The sequence below is a fragment of the Apodemus sylvaticus genome, chromosome 20 (genome assembly GCF_947179515.1).
Source record: "Apodemus sylvaticus chromosome 20, mApoSyl1.1, whole genome shotgun sequence".
Classification (NCBI taxonomy): domain Eukaryota; kingdom Metazoa; phylum Chordata; class Mammalia; order Rodentia; family Muridae; genus Apodemus; species Apodemus sylvaticus.
The window spans coordinates 15,158,423-15,177,129 of NC_067491.1; the positions used below are offsets into that span (position 1 = coordinate 15,158,423).

General features: G+C 45.0%; 1 long non-coding RNA gene across 1 annotated transcript in view; it reads right to left on the minus strand.

The window, feature by feature from the left end:
* Positions 1-18,707, minus strand: part of LOC127670729 (uncharacterized) — a 621,253-nt gene that overhangs the window by 510,011 nt on the left and 92,535 nt on the right. The window lies entirely within an intron of this gene.

Consider the following 18,707-nt stretch of genomic DNA (forward strand, 5'->3'; position numbering starts at 1 on the left):
ATGTGTGCACATCCTGTGGAGGCTAAAATCTGTCAAGTATTTAAACTTGTAATGTGCAAGCCATGAAGCTGTTTCAACTCCAGGGTAAGGCTGGGGCATCTTCAATGGAGACAGGAATGGAATGGGGTCTTTTCTCATTACGGAATGAGTCACCCTGGGTGAATATCACATTTGTAACACATGCCACAAAGGTGGCTCCCCTTGCCATCATAAGACTTAGACTTAAAGACAAGAGCTCCTCCCAGTAAGCCCGAGCCTATGTGCTGGTTCTAGAGTTCCAGAGGCCTGCTGAGCTGTAGCTTTCTCACACTGGGGTCATAGATACATGCTACCTGGCTTTTCACACGCGTGCTGGTGACCTAAACTGAGGCTCTCATGCAGCCTCTCCTCAGCCTGCCCTTCAAACTTTTCTTTAAAATTCCTCAATTCAGAATCAATGCAATAGTATCTTGACACTATTTGGTTAATATCTATTTAAGCTTTGGAATCATTTGAATGATAATCTTCCAGGCTGGCAAAGACTAAGTAATGCCCTCCTCCCCCTAAACACACACACACACACACACACACACACAGCTCAATCCAAGAGTGTGCAAGCATCAGGCCTCAAGTCGTTTGAAATTGAAGAAATTGTCAGAAAAAGAAGGTAAATACTGCTTTGAGTTATTACCAATGAAGAATTCACAGAAAGCTTTTGATAAAAAGTAACAAGATGGGTGTTGGAGAGATAGCTCAGTGGTTAAGAGTACCAACTGCTCTTCTGGAGGTCCTGAGTTCAAATCGCAGCAACCATATGGTGGCTCACAACCATCTGCAATAAGACCTGACACCCTCTTCTGGTGTATTTGAAGGCAGCTACAGTGTACTTACATATAATAATAAGTACATCTTTTTTTTAAAAAAAGTAACAAGACTACATGTATTTGAAAAAATTACTCCCAAAAGGGTGCAGTTTATGTAGATATTATCTCATTAGACCAAATGAAAGGAAGGATCTAACTAGAATTGTCTCTTGTGTTCTACAATATCCATCTAATGGTGATTGAAAAACTGAAGTGTGTTCTGCCCTCGGAGGGCACTTATCTCCCTAGTTTCAAAATAAAGATTTTTCTCTTGAACAGAATTGCTCAAGCATATAAGAGAAGAAGCTATCTTACAAGGAAGTCACTCCTCGTGCATCTCAGAGCTTGCACTGCAAGGCATTGTGCATAGCTTGTTTACCAGCCTCCCCATAATCCTCAAGGGCAGTATTTCCAAGAGGAGGAACCAGAACTAGGAAGGTGTATGTGGCTGCTATTTGAAGAACTTTGGTTCAGGCAGAAGCAGACTAGCTTGCTGCTTTTAGACATTCACTGAGTCCCCACCAAGTGTCACTTGCTCTCCTAGGTCCAATGATGATGATCATGATGAGTATGTCCCTGTCCTCAGAGATGGATTTATTCACAGGTCTTTTACAAAGGTCAGCAGTGTACACTGTTTCTGGTGTCGTGACATGGAGCCTCAGAGAAACAAGTAGGTGGCCTGACCCTGATGGATGGATGGATGGATGGATGGATGGATGGATGGATGACTGGATAGATGGATAACTGGATGGATGGATGGATGGATGGATGGATGGATGGATGACTGGGTGGATGGATGGATGGATGGATGGATGGACGGACAGATGGATGGACAGATGGATGGACAGATGAATGGGTGACTGGATAGATGGATAACTGGATGGATGGATGGATGGATGGATGGATGGATGGATGGATGACTGGATGGATAGATGGATGGATAGATGGATGGATGACTGGATGACTGCATGGATGGATGGATGGATGGATGGATGGATGGATGGATGGATGACTGGATGGATAGATGGATGGATGGACAGATGGGTGGATGGATGGATGACTGCATGGATGGATGGATGGATGGATGGATGGATGGATGGATGGATGGATGACTGGATGGATAGATGGATGGATGGACAGGTGGGTGGATGACTGGATGACTGCATGGATGGATGGATGGATGGATGGATGGATGGATGACTGGATGGATGGATGGATGGATGGATGGACGGACAGATGGATGGACAGATGGATGGACAGATGAATGGGTGACTGGATAGATGGATAACTGGATGGATGGATGGATGGATGGATGGATGGATGGATGGATGGATGACTGGATGGATAGATGGATGGATAGATGGATGGATGACTGGATGACTGCATGGATGGATGGATGGATGGATGGATGGATGGATGGATGACTGGATGGATAGATGGATGGATGGACAGATGGGTGGATGGATGGATGACTGCATGGATGGATGGATGGATGGATGGATGGATGACTGGATGGATAGATGGATGGATGGACAGATGGGTGGATGACTGGATGACTGCATGGATGGATGGATGGATGGATGACTGGATGGATAGATGGATGGATGGACAGATGGGTGGATGACTGGATGACTGGGTGGATGGATGGATGGATGGATGGGTGGATGGATGGATGGATGACTGGATGGATAGATGGATGGATGGACAGATGGATGGATGACTGGATGACTGTATTGATGGATGGGTGGATGGATGGATGGATGACTGGATGGATAGATGGATGGATTGACAGATGGGTGGATGACTGGATGACTGGGTGGATGGATGGATGGATGGATGGATGGATGACTGGATGGATAGATGGATGGATGGACAGATGGATGGATGACTGGATGACTGGATGGATGGATGGATGGATGGATGGATGGATGGATGGATGACTGGGTGGATGGGTAGATAGGTGGATGGATGACTGGATGGATGGATGGATGGATGGATGGATGGATGGATGGATGGACAGATGAGAATGGCTTTCTTTAAGAAGTGTATTAAGCAAGGACACAAGAGACAAATGAGGAGCCAGTGTTGGGAGCAGAGCATGGTGGTATGAAGAGGTGAGGAAGGATGAGCTTTGGCAAGACTTGAGAAGGGAAATGGCATGTCCTTGTAACTGGGGCAAAGGGTACCCCAGAGCAATAGGAAACACAGCAAGGGGTCTCTCCCTGCATGTGTGCTTCACCTCTGTCAGGCACAGGTCCCAGAGCTCCTTCTCAGAGAGATTTTCCCTAAGCACCCTGGCACCTGCTGACCCTGTTCACCACATGCACATCTCGTTTCCTCCTGTACTAGTTACATAATACAACTAGCTCGGGTGCCGCAGAACCAAGTGACCCCAAAACCTGTCACTTAAAACAGCAAATGTTTGCCATCTCCTACATCAACATTTCTAAGGTTTCTTCTCTAAGTTGTGATATCGTCATTAAGATGTTGGTCAGGGCCTTATCTGAAGGTTTGAGTGGGCGGGAGTTTCACTCCCATGACTACTGTTTGGGGTCTCAAATCCTCCACACACAGTTCTCTATAGGGCTGCTCATAACACAGTGGCTAACCCCTCCCAGGAGAAATGTAAGAAAGAGAAAGAGTCTAACATTTTTAGTGCCTTCTGTCCCAAAACAACACACCACCATGATGGCTCAGCTTTGAACAACTGAAATGAGTAACTACATTTAGCTCATGCTGAGGGGGGTGGAGAGGGTAATGGGGGATGGGGGAAGGGAAGGGGGGAGGAGTAGTAATCAAGTTTATCCTCTTAGAGAAAAGACAGCCAGGGAATTCACAACCATTGGAGATTCTCAGATCTCTCTCCATGGCATTCAGGGCTGTGACATCCATGACTCCCTAGCACAATCAGTTTTGTTAACCTGCTTACTGCTTGTATGACATCATTGGAATGCAAGCGCACAAGAATTTAGTCAATTTTACTTGCTATTGAATAGACCTGACTCTCAAAACAGTGCCTGGTACATAGCAGGAGCACAGGATTTGGTGAATGGATCGGAAAGAATGAATACCTGGATTCATGAATGAAGGAAACCAAGTTAGAGAGATGGGTGCAAACAAACAAGGAAGGTCCCTAGGGCTACATCCAGGAATGCAGACTTGTCCCAAAGGGCAAGGGAAGCTGTCATAAGTGTTAAACAGGTTGGTGGCATGTTATAAATGTGACACCGTAGTCTTATACAGATTGAGATATTTGAGCTTCTTTCTGACACCCAGGGTGACTCATTCTGCAATGACAAAAGGCCCCCCACCCATGTCACAGCCGAAGATGCCCCAGCCTTACCCTGGAGTTGAAGCAGATTCACAGCTTGCACATTATAGTTTAAGTACTTGACAGTTTTTAGGTTTTTAAGAAAATCATTTTGACTGAATTTCAAAGAACTGAAATTTTTATATTACTATCATATTGTTCATGGATTTCCTATTCCCGGATATTTAAGTAAAAGGTGATGCTCTGGGCTCTACCATGAGGCTGGCCCACAGTCTCTTTTTAGGAATAAAAGTCACTCAGGTGGTTATTAATTGGTTGTTTCAGACAACCCTTATATTCAGAGGATAAAGACAGTTAAGGAGAACCTAAGGCAAAGCTATAAATAAAAATGATTCCAGAACTTTCTGCAGATGTTTTTGTTGGCATGGCAAACCCAGACATAAGTAATGCTAAATGTGAGGGGGCCCCTGTTAAGCCCACACCCCTCCAATACTTTTCCAAGATATGCTGACTAGATCATTCTTATTTAACAAAAATAAGGTCTGGCCATACACATGACCTTAATGTCCTGAACTCACTATTTCTCCAGGAAAAACAAAATGACAGAAATATTTTGTATTCCTCAAATATTGCAAAAGGCCACTGGTTGCCTGATTCATGCTATATGGAATTTCTTCAAACACGGTTGGTGTTAGTAAAACTCAGAGGGTGACAGGAAGTGTGGCTGAGCTTACAAGGGTGACCCCAGAAGGGAAGAAGGTCTATATTGCAGAAATGTGTTTTCCCATGAACCGCACTCCCAGTATGGCCAAAAGGACTGGTTAGTTGCATAACCTGCCCACTGGTCAGACAGATAAGCACTGAGTCAACAGTATCCGTGACCAACCACCTGAAACTCTTGGGCTAATGTCTTTATTCAGCAAATCACTATCTTATCCTCACCATGCTGGCCACCAGCTATGTGCTTAGGGTGATAGAAAGCTCTTACCTTCCAGATATTTAAAGGATAACATGTAAAATATCAGAGGAGCTCCTCTGACAGTTAAGGAGATGCCAGAGCTAAAGATCTGCTGTGTCAAGTCACCGGGTGGTGGGGGGAGGGGTGGGGGAGGGGTAGGGATGCAATGCACTCAATCCCAGAGGAATCAACAGGCACAAATGCTGCTTGGTGAAGCATGCGTGGGCAAGCCTGTGCTACATCAGAGGGGTGGAGCAGAGAAAGACGAGGCTTAAGAGAAAAAGCACAAAGGGATCAGTCCCTCTCAGACTTGACACTCCATCCTACAGAAGCCAGCCAACGTCAATGGAGGACAATGAAGTGAGCCAGTGAGGTCCCGTCTGCCCTTCTGAGACAGCATTCTGGTGAGAAGGAGGAAGAGACCAGGTAGAAAAACACATCAGCAAGCTGGTTTGATAACATGAGGAGATGGTAGCCTGGGGTAGGTCACTGGGATGGAAGGGATGCAGAGGATGAAGAGGATGGGACTGTGCTAGACAGACTGAGAGACGGGTGGATATGAGGAGAGAGATAGGGGAGAGTTGACGGACCCAAACTTTCTGGCTTGAACATTGGGGACTTTCTTCACTGGGCATCTGGTGGAAGAACAGGGTAAGGAAATAAAATTGCTAACTTGTTTATGTCATTCTGGTAAAAAAAAATAAAAAGGGGGGGAGGGCAAGAACAGGGGTGAAGCAGAGGCCAAGCAGAGGCCAGGGAGCCACAGCATTGAATCAGGGACTCATCATACCGATGGTTAGAGTCATGAGCAAGGGTGAGCTCATGTTGCGTGTGAAGAGAAGGCCTAGAGAGAAAGGGAGACATGTACCCAAAATGTGGTAAAGCCGTGCTTTGAGAGATGCTCTAGAGGGAACGGAGAGGGGTACAGAGAGGCCACGGTCAGCTTTACCTGGAAAGTCTGGAGGTTTTCTTCAGGAGATGATGTGTAAGCCAAATTCGGTCAGTTCGGTAAACCCACCAGGCAGACGAGGGAAACAAGACCAAAAGCAGAGAACACTCCAGAGAGTGGTGTGGAGGTGAGCAGAGACACAAGAGGCTTGCGAGACGATGGCAGAGTAGCCAGGGACTGCATCATAAAGAGCTTGAGGTCAGTACTTAGGAGCTAGAATTTCATTACCCATGAGTCTCTGTCTCCTTCGAGACTCCTTTCTAATGGGTGTAACTGTGAACAGGGTTACAAAATGTACTGATCTCTAACACAAAGTCTGGCCCATGGAGGTGTGAAGTGTGTGTTGCCTAACAAGTTACCGGAATACCTTCTCTAGCCTCATAGTAGAAAAGAGTAAAAGGTGCAGAATCCTTATTGCAGGTAAGAGCTGGAACACCTTTTCTCCATAAGACAGCTTCTTATGCTTATTTTTTTCCAAATATTACTTGGGTGGAAGGGAGAATCTTAAATAATAAAATCATAGACAAAAGGAAAACAAACAACAAAAAATCAAAATGTGTAATACATCCACAAAACATAGCACAATTCTTAAACATGGATTTTAAAAATGTATTGTTTATAGTTTGAGAGTTGAAACAGGATGGCAGGAGATGAGTGTGGTGGTGTATCTCGTCAGCCTGGCAGAATTTGGGATAGCCTGGGACATGGGCCTCTGCGTATACCCGAGGGTGGGGCTACTCCCTGCCTGTGTTAGAGGAGAAAGGAAAGATAGCAACCTCAAGCATTAATTGCTTTCAGCTCCCGGAGTGTGGAATCAGCACGGCAGCTGCTTCTGGTTCCTGCTGCCTTGGCCCTGAACTGTGAGCCAAAATAAACCCTTCCTCCTCTAAGTCGCCTCTGTCAGAGTATTTAATCGCAACAAAGAAACAAAGTCAGCCCAGCTGTGAATGCTCCCAGTGTAAATGCTCACAGTTTTCATTGCTCTGCCTGCTTCTACAAATAACCCCAAAAGTCCCATCTGTGTTGGTTTTCAAGCTCCAAATAAATGCTAGCAGGGATGAGTTCATACACAGAATCGTGGGGTGTCGGCTGACTGTACATTCAAAGGCAGGAGTGGGCGTTCTTGAGACGCGTGGGTGCCAGGGAGTCTCTTAGTAGAAGGATAAAGCAATCAGGTTACATTTCACAGTCCACAAGCAGAAGGGAATTGGGTAGAATCCAGTGGACGGCACCAACTGAAGGCTTCTGTCAGTGCTTGTTAGGTATCTTTCCTGGGAATGGTTGAAACACGAGCTTAGTTGCTGTGCTTGGAGACTACAGTAGAGAAATGGAGGGAGAGACAACAAGATTGTTTTAGGAAGTTCAGCTGTGCTGGTCATAGGGGAATGTGTTCAACATTGGTGTGAAGGCTCTGAGGAAGGTGAAGAGTGTTTTCTCTCCTGCTGGTTACACAGCTCCTAGGTCAGTGCCTGAAACATTGCAATCCATACCAGTCTCCATCGGCCTGATAGAACTGGGAGGGACTTTTGAAGTCATGAGTCAATGCTTTAATTGACAAAGGCCAAGAAGGTTGAGGACCGTGTCTCGAGCACAGGGCCAGCTAGGGATGGGACTGTGCTAGAAGCACAGGGCTCCTTCTTCCTACTTCAACGTCCCTTCCTCTGTATCATGTGGGTCGAAGCTAGGTGATGACTGGAAGTAATAGGGACCCAAAATATTGTCTGCACCATTACGGCAGGGATTCCAGTAAGAAGAGGCTGGGTAGACTTCCATAGTCAACATGATACATAGGGCATAGCCCCATTTTTATAGAATAAAAATAGTCACCGGGCATTGGAAATATTGGGAGTCACCCAACAGTTAAAGTAGTTTTCTCTGCAATCAATCTTCACTTCACTGGCATATTTTATTTTATTTCATTTTATTGTATGTATGTATGTATGTGTGTGTATGTATGTATGTATGTATGTATGTATTTCCTTTGTGAAGAGAAAGTGGAAAGGGATTCCATTGCTGTGAGAAGTAGACTAAACAACCTGTCTAATGAGGAAGTTTGAGAACCTCCAAAATGGCAGACTTATCTTCCAGATGAAGAGAAGATAGTTAAGCTAAGTGGCCAAAGAGAAGACAGTGAGAAAAAAGAGGGATGTATTCCCACTGTGCGGGGACCAAGGGTGCCCGAAACAAACCACAGATAATCTGGTGATTAATAAACCAAGTCCCTACTGAGAAAGAAAGTGACTCTGAGATTTGTAATCTCAAGAACAAAGGGTTTCCTGCCTCCCCCACCTCCTGGCCCAGATCTCACTCCCTCAGGCACGCACGGGCAGCTGTAGCCAGCCCCTGCTGCATGCTCAGTTAGAAATCACCAAGCCCCTCTGTGCTAACTTCCTCAGGGCTTTTAAGGAAGGAAAGACTGGACTGGTGCGCAGAGATAAGTCAAACACAGCAGCAGGTGCGTGGAGCCACTATAGGCGCCCTCTTGAAAGGCAACCTCGGGTGGCAGGCACCTGGGAGAATCTCTCAAATCCATTTTATGCTGCTTATATACTCTTCTTTTAAAAAAAATAGATTTATTCATTTTATTTTATGTGTATGGGTGTTTTTAACCTTAAACTATGAAATATTTTATTATCACTTTCTTTTGTTTAATTCATCATTTTATTCGTTTACATTTCAAATGATATGTCCCTTCCCCATTTCCCCTCCACAAACTCCTCATCCCTTCCCCCCTCTTCCCCTTTGCCTCTGTGAGGATGCTCCTCCACCCACTCACCCATTCCTGCCTAACTGCTGTAGCATCACCCTAGGCTGGGGCATCAAGCCTCCACAGGACCAAGGGCCTCCCTTCCCATGGATGCAAGCACCTGACTAATACAGATGCAGATCCTCCCAGCCAACCATCCGACTGAGCTGGGGGACCCCAATGTAAGAGCTAGGAGAAGGACTGAAGGAGATGAAGGGGATTGCAATACCATAGGAAGAACAATATCAATTAACTGAACCCCCCAAAGCTTCCAGGGACTAAACCATCAACCAAAGAGTACACATGGAGGGACCCATGACTCCAGCTGCGTATGCAGCAGAGTGTTCTGTTCAAATGCCTACATGTGTACTTGGTACCCAAGGCAGTCAGGAGAGGGTGTTGGACCTAGAAGTGGAGTCACAGATGTGAACCACCATTCAGGCACTGGAAATTGAACCTGGGTCACCCACAAGAGCAGCAAGAGCTGTCAGCCTCTGAGCCCTCTCTTCTGCCCCCTCTTCATAAGCTTCATCCCATAGCCATGTCTAGAAATGGGAACCATTGCATCTGCAAAAGTCCTGCTGGTGCTGCTGGTCCTGCGGCTAGCAACCCTCACCCTTTCCCTCCCCTCCCCCCACCATGGCCATTTCTTGAGAACTTAGTGGACAAAAATGGTTTGGGGAGCTTGTTAAGTCAAAATTTTAGGGGCAATTTTACTCTTCTTTCTCAGACTTATATTTTGAAAAATCAGTGGAGAGTTTCACAGTTCTAAAAGTCAGCCATAAGGCATGAGGCCTTCAACCTGGATATCATCTGGTAGCATACAGTTATAGATGTCCCCAGCCTACCGCGTAAGGTTCTTTTCTAGGAACTGTTCCGAATATCCTCAGAAAGCGAAAGTCACCTCGGCTCACACACATCCCACCAACCGCTCCCTCCGCCTAGCAAGTTAAGAATCTTCCATCACTCTTTCATCACGTCCAGCCGCCATTACCATTCCCCTCACGAGGTTGTTGGTGATACTAAAACCCTGGTACTGCAGCTTATTGACGCCTAAGAAGAAATATGTGGGTTTTATAGGGAAGAGGATTAGCACGATATGCTTCTTTCTCGTTGGAGTGCCTGAGAGAAAGGCTTCTTCTCTTCTCTATACAAAATACCATAAATCTGACACACATCGTGGCTCACATCTGTAACTCTAGCACTCATGAAAGGAAGATATGGGTGTCATATGAGTTACAGACCAGCTGGATTACAGTCAGATCTAGGCCAGTCTAGGATGCAATGTAAGACGCTATCTCAAAACAGCCTGTAACTTATTAAATTATGCTGCTTTAATGAAACAGCCCACGGAAATAACTAAAATAACCTTGCCTTTGGTGATTCGGTGCGAACACCTGGCTCCTGCTACCTCAGGGCCTAATTAACCACAACACATTTTAAATCAACCCACTGAGAGGCAGCATCTCCAACCCTAAGGTCTGGCACAAGGAAAATGGCAACAGTAATGCTCTTCAAATGTGCTGATACCTCTCTCTCCACTCTGTGCCTTATAGGATTTGAGAAGGGCATGTCTTCTGGACCTTCCCTTTCAAAGAATTAGCTTTTACATATACACTTGAATATTATCATTTCCCTGAGCCATAAAATCCTTCACTGACAGTAAGCCAAGGTTTATCAGGCATCTTCGAATCCTTTTCAGTAGGCCATCTTTTGACCACATGTTTCAGCCAACCATGCAAGCTTTGTCACCCTTTTACTATGTGAGTTTCTATATTAGACCTAGAGTCTCCAGTCAGAGGGCTCCTGTTGATAAACTCAGCCCGATCCAGTTTTGTTTCTTCCACCATTACCCTTAAAACCCATTGCTATCAATATCCCCCAGAGTTCTGCCTGAATGAATTAGCAGCCCCATGAAGCACCTTACGAGTGTAGGAGTGTAGCATACCTTGTGGACTGCATTTTCTCCTTCCCTCTAGGGGCCTGCTTTGCCTTGAGTCTGGTTAGAGGTTTAGAGGTGACTGACTATTGGTGGGCCCTAAGTGACACCAGAACTGTCTTGCCAGGAACCTCCCTCAAGCAAAGTTATCAGGGGGTTGGGAGACAATTAAGAATGGATTCCCTCAATCAAAGGCAGAGAGGGCAATATTGCGGAGGGACTGGAGGGTGCATCCTCTGCTGAGGATGGAGAGACTCCTCTGGTGAGATTTTAAAAAAAAAAAAAACTTTTAGAGTCTGAGTCCTCAAAGTCCTCAGTCTCAGGAAGGTCCCCAGACACCAACATCTCCATCCCAAGTTACAGAATCGCCTTCCTTACCAACCAGTTTCCTTACATTAACAAGCAATACCCTGGGGTACTAGGATTTTTCAATGTAATTAAGTCAACTTTATAACGAAGGCTTTCAGTTTGACTTTCTGCAACCTGAGCTCTACGGCTGCTGGAAAGAAGATTCATTTTCCAGGGAGCACTTCGAAACCGTTAGATTGTTTTGCTGCTGGCCAGTCGTTGAGTACTTTCGTCCTTTGTCCCAGTATCCTGAGGAGCCGGAAGCTGGTTACTTGTATCACAGAGCTCATTCTTTCCCTTTGACAGTTCACCCAGAAGTGTTAGAAGCGTCCAGCCAACATCATTACTTTCCTTATGTTTCCACAGACTATCGAAATTCTTCTCTACAGTCAGTAAATTCCCTTTTCCCTACAGCAAGCCCTTAAATACGTCTAACCGTGGGCTTTCAGGGTTCTCCATACTACCAGAAGAGTGACTGTGTTGGTGAGCTGCAAAATCTGTTCCAGACACCTAACCAATTCATCCTTAAGACACTGTTTCTCTAGAACCATTCCTGGTACAGCAGATCTGTACTAGCCAGGGCTTTCTATAGAAGCAGAGCTGGGAAGGACAACAGCTAAATACATTCAAAGGGTTTATTAGCATGGGCTACCTCCAGGCTGTGGGATGAGCGGTTCAACACTAGCTGTCTCCTGACAGAAGGGTCAAGGATGTAGTAAGGACTGAACCATTGACAATCTCAATCTGGTGATAGAGTCCTAGGGGGGGGGTCCTGGAGACCTGCAGGTTTCCAGTGTACATTGAAATCCCGAAGAAGTAGGTTCTAGCACCAGTGGAGGGAGGAATGGGACTCAGGAATGGGATGGATGAACTTGCTAAGGAGAGTGAAGACAATCAGGCAAAAAAACAAAATAACAAAACCAAAAACAACAGCAAAATGCTTTCTTTTTCCAGGTCTTTTTGGACAGGCTGCCCCCAGCAGGTGTGGCCTAGATGCTTCTTCTTCTCACTCCAAATGACCCAGCTGAGGAAAAGCCTTCGCAGATGTGCCGAGATGCTTGGGTTTTACTTGATTCCAGATGTGGTCAGGCGACAGCCAAGATTAGCCATCACGTTTACTGGTCACACTCTCTGAGACGGCCTAGGATTATTTAACCTACGGTTAGCACGCTCAGGCACAAGAGCTCAGAGAAGTTAAGTACCTTGCCCAGGATCACACAGCTAACATGGCAGAACCAAGATTCACCCACCATTGTCTGATTGTGGTTGTTTCTGATCCCCCCTGTGCCACCCCCTCCAGTTTCTTGTGGTCTGTTGAAGAAAACCTGCTAGAGCAATGGTTCTCAACCTTCTTAATGCTGTGATCCCAATGCTGTAATCCCCAGTTCTGTGACCCCCAATACTGTGACCCCAATGCTGTGACTCCAATGCTGCGAACCCCAAAGCTGTAACCCCAATGCTGTGACCCCCAATGCTGTGACCCCAATGCTATAATCCCCAGTGCTGTGACTCCTAATGCTGTGATCCCCCAATACTGTGACCCCCAATGCTGTGACCCCCATACTGTGTTCCCCAATGCTGTGATCCCCAATACTGACCCCCAATGCTGTGACCCCAATGCTATAATCCCCAGTGCTGTGACCCCCCCAATGCTGTGACCCTCCAATGCTGTGACCCCAGTGCTGTGATCCCCAATCTGTAACCCCCCCCCAGTGCTGTGACATAAGGAATAGAGTTCTTCATGTTGTGGTGACCCCCAACCATAAAATTATTTTAGTTGGTACTTCATAACTGTAATGTTCATAATATAAATAGCTGATATGCAGGATATCTGATACAAACCCCCCCAAAAGAGGGGAGGGCAAGTCAACGCATTTCTGAATACCCTGACTGTATACACCATCTCCATGCCTGGCTTCTAGGGTCTTTCAGAAGACAAGGAAAGGTGATTTCTAGAGTCAACCGATTGGTTCCTTGAGACTCAGAAGGAAACATGTCCCTGATGGACAACGGCCACATGCCGGTCCTTTAAAGCAGGCGCACCATTGGCAGAGGAAATGAATACACATGGCTATAGCCTTTTTAGCTTACTTTTGCATGTGTATCTTAGACAGAGCTTAGATGGACTTCTGCCAACCTCAGGTAGGAAAGCACTTACCAAAGGGAAGAAGTGAGACTTTCCAGCTTTGCTATCCTTCTGGGGTGAGGAGGAAATGGAACCTACTGTCACCAAAAATCCATGAAGTATGAGTGGAAAATCACCTTTCTCCTTATACAGACTGGACAGAAAAGTAGAAGCCGACATCTAGAAGACTGTCAACTTGCCGCCAGGGTTTAAGTAACTGTTGTGCACATTGGAGATGGTCTGTGGGAACTCGTGCATGCAGTTTGAGTGAATAAATGAATGAATGAGGACTTGAATGAGTGACTGAATGAGTGAATGAGTAAATGAGTGACTAAACGAATGAGTTAATGAGTGAATGAATGAATGAGTGTGTGAATGAATGAATGAACGAGGGCTTGAATGAGTGACTGAATGAATGAATGAGTAAATGAGTGACTAAATGAATGAGTTAATGAGTGAATGAATGAATGAGTGCTTGAATGAGTACATGAATGAACGAGTTAGTGAAAACCGCCACAGAATCTGCTTAAGGAAGATATCCAGTCTTTCCAACTGCTTCTCCACCAAGCTTACTTCCCCTGCTGTCTTACGGCCCCTCCTGAGATGAATGTGTGCATCTGTCTCTACTGCTCTGAGCTTCAACTGCTCCAAATTATAAAAAAAAAAAATGTGGACAGACGTCTTCCCTTGGTCTCCTCAGCTGGATTGTGACTGCTCAGAGGAAACGGCATGGTCACGGAACATGGATTCACCATATCTGTCAAGTCTCAGTGTATCCCTAGTGAGTGTATATTCTCTGCGGCTAGTGCACTTTGGCTGTTGCATTTTTGCAAAATTACAAACTCTCTCCGGTGGCGGATCCTTTACAGAACCCGACTGAGCATTGTTGCACAACCCATTTTCAATTCTGTGCTGGTTTCCCCATCCTCTGTCTTGACCCGATTACATTTTTAATGGGAACATGACACGCTAAGGTAGTCATTGTGGGCAGTTTTCCTGAGTGAAGGCAAGGTCTGAACCCCGACTCTGAGTGAAGTCTGAGAGAGTCATCTACCTTTTCCCATAATGCATGGCATTGAGGTTAGCTTTTATTTTCTTCTTGAAATTACAGAGCTTAGTTTTGGGTCCATTCGTCTTAGAAATAACTAGTAGCGCACATAGGAAGCCTTTGATATTGGACATGCACTCTTTCATGAAGCGAGCTTGCCGATCTTTCATCAGCAGACTCCAGGGCTCCTGCATCTTGCATTTCCTGACGCAGGCCTGATAACATCTCCAATTCATGGTTACACTAGCATGCCTCGCGTACACCAGGTAATCGATTCTGCCCCGTGCAATCGCTGAGTCACAACACTGTAGTCAGAATCTTTTTTTTTTCTCTTTACCACATAAAGGAAATAGACAAATCATTTCAGCATCTCTTCCCAAAACTGCCTCTCCGTGTGAGCTAAATGTAGGTCATAAGATAGGTCTGGCTGAGATGTGCCATAGTTTCGTTTCAGGGCACTGTGTCCCCCCCTAGCCTCACTAGCCTTATCCTGAGTGTCTCTGAAATGAGCCACTTTCATCTACTGTTTTAATTTTAAAAGTTTGTCAATAAAATATTTTGAGCCGAACGTTTGAATGGCATATGTAAAACTCCTTTACAGGCATTATACCAGGTAACCTTTGGACTAAAAGTTCATTGGCAAGATGAAGAACACAGGCTCAAAGCTGAATAGATTTGCTCAAGGAGGAACTGAGATTAGGATATGGGCTATTACAACCCAAAGCCAGTGGTTCCCAAAGTATCTTAGCCTCAGAATGATCCAGACGTTCATAAAGAGAGAATCTTAGGCCCATCTCTGGGCTGGTCCATGGGTCATGGATGTTCCTGTGGAAGGCCACTGCCTTGTCACCTGCGTTGGCTTTTGTTTCTAGATGGATTTCGCCCGAGAAAGAAAACTAGAACAAGCATTTGTGTCTGCCAAGAGATGTGCAGTGTGACTGACTTTACAGCTGCTGCTTATCTCCTGGAATGGATGTCTTCTCCCTCGGGGAAATGATATGGATGGGATGGCAGCGATCGATAGAGCACACCGGTGGGAAGCTGATACACCGCCTGTCTGAAAGGGAGGTCAGAAATGCTCTGATTTACATGGCTTGCCGATGGGGCAGTTTCAAACTGTTGATGGTTTAGCGACTTGTTCACAGATTTATTGAGTACTTACGGGGCATGTGAGCTAGCTCTAGCATACAATCAGGCATAGAATATATGGAGAAATTTCATAGCACAATCTGAATATTCATCATTTGGCTTGAATTGATGTGAGTCTCCCCAATATCACTCTAGTTGTTTGGGATCAGGACTTGACTCTCAAAGGTAGTTCATTGTTCCCGGAATAATCTTCATTTCTCACTGTTTCCAAGGAAATACTCTGACAGAGTCTGGGGAGTCATAAACCTATGAATTAGACTAGTGGTTGAGTCACTGACAGAAAGAAAATGGAAGCCACCTTAAGGGTAGCTGCTTGCTTTTGCCTGCTCTGGGTTAGGACTCTCAGGACTGGGGAGCTGTCCCTTGCTTGGGAGCACCAGAGCAGGAAAAAACATGAAATGGGACAGAGGAAGTTTGGTTCTGATAGTGCGAGTGAGGGGCGGGTCTTTCGGTGCCTGCACTCGCCATAGGAAAAAGACGTGTCCTTGCTTGGTCAGGGGCAGCATTACTACCACGAAAGCCCATCTGCAGGAAGCTGAGGAGCCCATTGGCCTGCTTTTAACCTGCAGGATCAACTGGAGGGTTGAGCTACAATGAGGCAGACAGAGAACTCATTCTGTTTGGGAAGATAGAATAATTATATTATGGCAGCCTGACAAATACTAACTAGGCCCCAAACACACTGTCAGACTAGAGCCCAACACATGGAAAAGCACGTTCCCAGATCTGATATAATCGGCTCTGTGTCCACTCACCATTTTAGACTATTTGTTCTTTTGTTAAACATGCAGAAAGATCAATACATTTTGCAACTGTGCTGTGTCTACTGTATGTATACACAACCACAGCGAATGTGAATACATAGTATATCCTTTAGGCTCCCAGGGAAGGCTAGCTTTGACACTGCTCTATAGAAGGACAGACTGTCATTGTGTATTAACTCGCTTTCATCCTGGCTGAATCTATTCGCATGATAACCAGTGCCCACATTCTCTTGTTTTCCTGACTCGAAAAGAAAGATATTTCATCTTCTAAGAAGTTAGGGAGAATAACTCCCAAATGAATCAACCAGAAATATGATTCATGGTAGATATTAAATGTGAGCAAAAACACTTCAGAGAAAGGAGTGTAGGTGGAATTCAATTAAGAAGGCCTAGATCTAACTCACCAGCCAATGGGCTTGTGGGCCATGTTATTTAAATTTGTCTTATTTATAAAATGGACATGACTCTGCTCAAATTGCATATTTCCTACTAACATACCAAACATACTTATCATGTTCTTAATTGTTCTTCAAAAGTTCTTAACTTGGAATTCAGATTCCCAGAGGGACCCAGGGGTGAGACCAAAGATCAGCATGCAAACCATGCCATATATGTATTATGCACACGTACGCATTTGTCCTGGGTTCTCAACCAGGGGAACATAGAAAAAGTCAGCTCCTGAGGTGGGGGTAGAGGGTGTATTTGAGGGAAACCTCTTACAGTGATTCAAATTCAAATGTTCACTCCTGAGTCTGGCTCACAAAATGCCAATTTGGACAAAAATACAAAATCACCAAGTTATTATTATACTCATTTGGCCATATTGTACCTCTAACACATATGCTCTAGACAGACAGACAGACAGACAGACAGACAGACAGACAGATAGATAGATAGATAGATAGATAGATAGATAGATAGATAGATAGATAGATAAAGGTATATTAAAGCCAGAGAAATATGTTTGGTATAGCCTCAAACTGCAAGCCATCCAAAAGTTTGCCAGTGGGTAAATAACTTAAAAAGGAAACATACACACCCAAAACACAAGCAATCTCAAAAAATACAAAGGAAATCCATTTCTGGACTCTGAGTCGTGGCTGCCTTGAAGACCAGGAAACACGGGACAAATAGAACCATACCTTGGTACTTGCACTGGTTTTTCTTTTTTTCTTTTCTTTCTTTTCTTTTCTTTCTTTCTTTCTTTCTTTCTTTCTTTCTTTCTTTCTTTCTTTCTTTCTTTCTTTCTTTCTTTCTTTCTTTCTTTCCTTTCTTTCTTTCTTTCTTTTTTTTTCCCGAGACAGGGTTTCTCTGTATAGCCCTGGCTGTCCTGGAACTCTGTAGACCAGGCTGGCCTCAAACTCAGAAATCCACCTGCCTCTGCCTCCCAAGTGCTGGGATTACAAGCGTGTGCCACCACTGCCTGGCTACCCACACTGGTTTCAAAGGTGGAAATCTGTCCAACTCATCAAGATGATAATTGCAACAACCCCAACTTATTAAAGCATGCCTAGATAAAATTGATTTAAAGTGAATTCAAACTCACAGCTCCTTCTAGATACTGGGAAACTTCACAGCCTGTTCTCATTACTAAGACTCCAGGAAAAAGCCAGAGGCCTTTTTCACCTGAGGTGAATTTTGTCCTTGGACATGATGTCGTGCCTCCTGTATTAAACATTTCCATTCAACTTGGAAGACATGCTCGTTCTGGGGCTGGAGAGAGGACTCAGCCGTTAAAGGCTAGGCACACAAAAATGTAAGACATGCTCACTCTTGTTGAGTGTCAGATCATAGCTATACAGCCCCATCTGGCGAAGGGACATGCTGACTGCTGTCCTCAGGGTATCCTGAGCCTGGATATGGCCTTCTGCCCTGATCTTGTGCCTTCTGAGATACAATCTATAGTGCCAGGCAATTGTGTTTAAATCGGTCTGTCCTGAGAAAGGCTGTTAATATTTAGTATGCCTTCCTGGTGTTTATTTACCATTTTCTGAGTTCAACCTTCCTTGGCTCATTGCTTTCCTTGTTCTATCCGTGTCCAGAAGGACAGTGACACTGAGGTTGTCTCAGCATCAGACTACAGTGAGCCTCAGCCTTCAAGGTCTTCAAATCCCAGCTCTTGCAAATAGATCCTGACAAAATTTACCCTTCAAAGGCACACCCCCAGTGAGCTAATTCTTTTTTTTTCTATTCTATATTTTTTATTTACATTTCAAATGATTTCCCCTTTTCTGGCCCCCCATTCCCCGAAAGTCCCATAAGCCCCCTTCCCTCCCTCTGTTCCCCCATCCACCCCTTCCCACTTCCCTGTTCTGGTTTTGCCCTATACTGCTGCACTGAGTCTTTCCAGAACCAGGCCACTCCTCCATTCTTCTTGTACATCATTTGATGTGTGGATTATGTTTTGGGTATTCCAATTTTCTAGGCTAATATCCACTTATCAGTGAGTACATACCACGATTAATCTTTTGAGACTGGGTTACCTCACTTAGTATGATGTTCTCCAGCTCCATCCATTTGTCTAAGAATTTCATGAAGTCATTGTTTCTAATGGCTGAATAGTACTCC